The sequence below is a fragment of the Theropithecus gelada genome, chromosome 10, assembly GCF_003255815.1.
Source record: "Theropithecus gelada isolate Dixy chromosome 10, Tgel_1.0, whole genome shotgun sequence".
NCBI classification, from domain to species: domain Eukaryota; kingdom Metazoa; phylum Chordata; class Mammalia; order Primates; family Cercopithecidae; genus Theropithecus; species Theropithecus gelada.
Genome location: NC_037678.1, coordinates 65,206,805 through 65,212,804, shown reverse-complemented (window position 1 = coordinate 65,212,804; position 6,000 = coordinate 65,206,805).

The window sequence follows — 6,000 nt, the reverse complement described above, 5'->3', positions numbered from 1 at the left end:
ACTTTATGTCCCTTTTGTCATCACACAAAAGTGTGTTTGGGGGAGTGATCTCTCTCTCTCTTTTTTAGACAGAGTCTGGCTCTGTCACCCAGGCTTGAGTGCAGTGGCATAATCACGACTCACTGGAACCTCTGCCTCCCCAGCTCAAGAGTCCTCCCATCTAAGCCTCCCCAGCTCAAGAGTCCTCCCATCTAAGCCTCCCGAGTAGCTAAGACTACAGGCACATGCCACCATGCCCAGCTAATTTTTGTATTTTTGGTAGAGACAGGGTTTTGCCATGTTGCCCAGGCTGGTCTTGAACTCCTGAGCTCAAGCAATCCTCCCACCTCAGCCTCCCAAAGTGCTGTGATTACAGGCGTGAGCCATTGCACCTAGCCAGCATCTGTCTTACGTATCACTTTTTCATACCTCCTTCCTACATCCAACCCTCTACCAGGACTGTGTCCTCCCGCTTTGGCCCAGGTCCTTCCATGGTGAGTGCCTGCTCCATGTCATCCCTGCCCAGGGCTGCAGAGATGCCCTTCATGCAGATGCTGCTCATGTACGTCCACTCTGCAGAGATGCCCTTCACGCAGACGGTACTCATGTATGTCCACCCAGCAGGGGCTGGGTCTAGGCTGCTCCCTGCTGTAATTTGGTCATTCAGCAGTGTCTGGCACGCAGGAGCTCTGTAAATTCTTGTGGGTGGCAGGCGTGGCACATGTCCTTTCAGGTTGGTTCCTTAACAGCTCTCACCTCTGTGCCCTCCACTCACCTCTCTGCCTCCCTGCCTTGCTCCGAGCTCCTGTCCTCCTTGTCTCTTGGCTTCAGGGTTCTCTCTCTGAGCCCACGCAGGTTTGACGCCCCCTTTGTGAGTGCATCATTTTGTGTGTGTGTGTGTGGGTGTGTGAATGCACACCCATGTCTGTGCCTGTCTGTGTCACTGTGGGTCATATTTGTTTCTCTCTCGCATAGTGGGCTTCGATATAACTTCTAGTTTGCCTCATTCATTCATTCATTTATTAACTTATTACTTTATTCAGTTATTCCATTTTTAAGTATTTTGTGGTGGATGCTATGCTAGACAAATCCACTCAGATGCCCAGCAACACAACAGACTTGCCAAGATAGCATCAAACCTCTCAACATCCCCACCCTCCCTCCTTGTTCCCACCCGCATCTCTGAGACCAGAAACCCAGACACCTTCTCTTCCCCCTTGGACAGGGAAGAGAGAGATATCCATCTCCAATTTGACTCTAATTTCTTGCCGATTCTTCCTCTAACATCTCTCCCCTGTCTTCCCCTTTGGTCCTCTCCATCCTCATGGCCAGTATTGTTGCCCTGGCAACGGCCATTCTCCCTTCTCTCCTGGCTGCTCTCAGCTGGGGAGTGTGCCCACTTCTCTCTAACTTGTAGAGAAACTCTCATCTTGATCTGTCTCCCTTCTGTCCTCTCCTTCCATCATCAGAAGAGCTGTGGAGGGAGCCCCTGGCTTCAGTGTTGCCACCCCTGCTTCCTCTGTGCCAGCCAAGGTGCTCAGGCAGGGCCCTCTACCCACCTCCTGTGTGCCAGATCTTCAGGCTCTTGTCCTTCGCACGTTCATCTGCCCAATGTGAGAGGTCCCTGTGGGTGTCTTCACCGTTGGCTACAAGGACCACTTTTCCTTCCCTTCGCAAACCCATCTTTCAAGAATAAGACACTGTGTGTCCCCTTTGATGAAGCCTCTGCTGGCTTCTTTCCTCCTGGGACCCCCAATAAGAGCTCCCCCAAGGAACAGCCAGGCATTCCTTGGTTTGGGCACCTTTCTCCCCTACCAGAGTGTGAACCTTAATGTCAAGGTCTTCTGTGGATGTCAGCACAGAGGAAGGCTAGGGATGTGTGTGGCTGCGTGGGGAAGGGGATGGACAGACAGATGGAAGGCATGTATGTCTGTGGGTTTCCTCTTTGTCTTCTTTTTTTTTTTTTTTTTTGAGACAGGGTCTCAGCCTGTCACCCAGGCTGGAGTGCAGTGGCACAATCACAGCTCACTGTAGCCTCGACCTCCCGGGCTCAAGTGATCCTCCCACCTCAGCCTCCAGAGTAGCTGGGACTACAGGCATACGCCTGGCTAATTTTTTTTTTTTTTTTGTACAGATGGGGTTTCACCATTTTGCCCAGGCTGGTCTCAAACTTCTGGCCTCAACTGATCTGCCCACCTCGGCCTCCCAAAGTGCTGGGATTACAGGCATGAGCCACTGCGCCTGGCCTCATCCTCTTCTTTATCAGTCCCTTTCTCCCCTTCCTGTCATTCCTCTATTTTTTTTTTTTTTAACCAAAATTACCTTTACTTTCCAATCTCATCAGTGATATACAAACACATTTTCTTCTTAAAAGATTAAAACATTACATATGAGACTAAAGCCTCTTCCACTGTACCCACCACGCTACCTGCTGGTCCCCAGTCCTCTCTTTCCTGAGAGGAAACTAAGTTATCAAATTAATGGGAAAAAAATTCATCTCTCTCTCTCTCTCTCTCTCTCTCTCTCTCAGGCTCCAGGGCACCGCAAACCTTGTCTGGGCATTCATCTGTCTCTTGGGGTCTCCGAGTGCTCGGTCACTCCCCTCCTTGGCCTCATTTGCCCTTCATTTCTCCCTCATCTTTCCCAGTTCCCCTGGACTTGGCCCTAGTTCTTGAGTTTGTGTGTGGGGCATGTGTGTGTTGTCTGTTCCCCATTCTGTTTATGTAACCATAAAGGGTCCCATCAGGAAAGTGATATCACAACCAAATTAGGATAATTTCAGGCGACTCCTTCTCTCTGGGGCCTTTCTCAGGTTTTTGTTCTCACTCTCTGGGCTACCCCACCCATCCTCCCACCCACATTTTTGTGAATGTACCCATTCACAAAAACGCACTGAGCCTGTTCCAGGAGCTGGGGTTTAAGCTTGGCCATGTGTGTGTCAGGGTGTCTGTGTGCATGTCCGTGCCCGGGTCTTACCTGCCTGCCTGGCCGTCTCTCTGAAGACCCCACCTCACTCTCTTTCCCATGCTCTAATTTTTTGAATGTACACATCATCTTGCTCATCCAGCTTCTGTCTTGATCTTCTGGCTCAGTGTGTTTTTTTCCCACTCTCTCGAGAAGTGTTATTTAATTTTGCTTTGAGTTGGTGCATCCTTCCTGCTGTGTGTGTGTGTATGTGTGTGCACACGTACATGCGCGCACAGCTTCCCCTTAGCTCCCTCTTTTTCTCAAGCTCATGAAGTTTCCCACTTTCTCCAGGTCTTGCTGTGTGTGCATGCGCATGTGTACACATGTTGGTCTTCACTGGATTCCACCCTCTCTGTTGTTCTCAGTGATTCTGCATCCATTTGCCAGTCCATCCATCCAACACACCATACTTGTTGAGCTGGGACCAGGGGCTGCCTGTTGTTCCTGTCTCTTTCTTGCCTTCCTGACTCCTCCTGCTTTACACACCCTCACATCTTGGGGCCCCAGGTTCCTGTCCTGGATCATTCCCTCCCCAGCTTTTCACCAGCTCCCCAAGGTTCACAGAGTCATTCTTTGCATTGACACCCCAGCATCCCCTGCAGCCCAGACCCTACTTGTTCTCTCCCCATCCTGTCACTGAATCGTGGCTCACACAGACTGAGCTCTTTCACTCAAGCCCAGCACTTCCTGTCCCCATCCTCCAAATGCGTTTCTCACCCAGTTCTCATTGGCACCGGGCTTCACCACCACCTGGGGTTTCACAGCCAGGAGCACGAGTCATCTCTGATTCCACTCACTCCTGCTGCCCACTACCCATCTGTCCTCTTTTCCTTTCAAGTCTCTCTCCATGGGGTGGCTAAGCAGCCCCCTCCCCACTCCAATCACTTCAGTCCCTGACATAGCCCAGTTGTCAGGTTTTTGATGCCAGTAGTATCCATCCATCTATCCCCCCATTATCCATTCATTCCCCATCATCCATCCATGTTCCCATCATCCATACATTCCCCATCATCCATCCATCCCCAATCATCCATCCATCCCCTGTCATTCATCTCCCCCATTACCTATCCATCTCCTATCATCCATTGTCCCATTGTTCATCCCCCCATCATCTGCCCACTCATCATCCATTCCCCTCATCATCCATCCCTTTGTTCATCTATTAACAGATTTGCACTGAGCACCCACGGGGTATTTGCTATGGTCACAGGTCACAAAGCCTTAGCCATGGCCTGTGGGAGCTCAGAGTCCAGGGAGAATACAGAGCAGTTATGCCTGCACTACAAAATGGCTGATGGAGGCTTCCTAAGACTTTATGTCACTCTGCAAATCACAGTGTGTGTGCACGTGCACATGTGTGCGTGTGTGCATATGTGTATACATACGAGTGTGCACCTGTGTGTGCATGTGTGTATGTGTGTGTGTGTATGTGTATGAGTGCATGCGTGCATGGGTGGGGTCACTCCTGGCTGCTTCTCCAGCCCCTTTGCCTCTTCCTTGCTTTCCAGCAGAGACACCTCTGCAGCTGCGCTTCCCCCTTCTGCTTCTCTCCCTCCCTGAGATCTCCCTCCTTGTCCACTCCTAGGAATTCAAAGGTCCTGCCACAAACTGCCTCACCTCAGTGTCCCCTCCATTATGGCTCTTCAGCTCAAGTCCCAGACATTGCATGTTCACTGTTCTCTCCCTGGGTCTGTTCACTGGTGCCACCAGCTTCACAGACTCCCTGAGCCAGGATGAAACTCTCCACCCTCCTACCCCCACCCCACTCCCAGACCCAGCTGTCTGGATACCTCTCCCCTCTCCCTGCTCCACCTCTAATCTGCCTCAGGTCTTCACAATCTTTTCCACATAATCTCACTCCCACCCCCTCCCCCCGCTGTCCTCTCCCCTCCCCCTGGCCCTCTCAGCAGGTAGATGAGGTGGTAGAGGTGGGGGTGAGACTGTGTGCCCTCATAGGCTTCCTCTTGTTTGGCCACAGATGAGCTGGGGAGGAAGTATTAGACCTGGTGGTTTCTCTCCCTTCCCCTCTGCAACTGAGGACCCCTGCCCTAAGCCCCTCATAGCGCCCCTCAAGGCTGCCTACCTGCTCCTTGACAAACCTGCAGCCCGTCCATTCTTGCTCCCCTGCCCCTTGGAGACCAGTGCTGGCTTCTGGACAGCAGCCTCTCCCTGGACCCCAGATACCAAGGCCAGGCTTTCCTGCACCTCTCAGTTGGGCCTCCTCCATTCCTTTGGAGGGTTTCTCCCTCCAGCCTGCGTGGGACTCCGGTGCTCCAGGGCCCTGCCCTGCCTGCTCCCTGCCACTTTCCTGCCCTTCCAAGGCTGATCCAGGCCAGGCTCCACTCTGGCCCTCTCTGCAGAGTCCAGATGTCATCAGCCTGATGGAGAGGCTCCAGGTGGAGTGGCCACCAGGTTCCGTCCCCTTCTCCCACACCCCACCATTGTAAAGAAGGCCTGGGCTCTTGTCCTCCCCAGAGAACTCCCTGCTGAGCCTTCCCTTGGGCCCTCCTGGATGCAGGGAGCACTACCCTGGGAGCACCCAGCACCAGGCTCGTGGTCGTCCTTGTCCCCTCCAGGCCACGGGCTCTGTGGGGCCTGGGTGTGACCTCTGTCAGGGTCTTGGCACCGAGGGGAATGTGGAGATGAGGACAGACGGAGCATCTGCGAGCTCTGCTCTTCTACCCTCTTACTCTTTCTCCCCTTGTTGCTTCCTGTCTCCTTTTGGAAAATCATTTTTTAACTCCATACATGCTCTAAGGATGCACTGTATTTGTAAAAAACACAAAGCCTTCCATGGAGGACTGAGGTGCCCTTTGGCCCCTGCTCCTATCTTCATTCAGGCCCCAACAGGAAACAGATGTCTCCCTCCAATCCAGGAAGCCTCAGGAGGGTCTGTTTACAAAGGTGCCGAGGGAGGGGGCGCAGGAGCCAGGAGAGCAGCAAACTTGTGATTTCCAGTGAATCCGAAGGAACGAGGGAGGAGAAGTTTCCAGAAGGCAGCTGAGAGGGCAGCTGAGAGCAGAGGGCATAGCAGCCTGAGCTGCATGGGAGCAG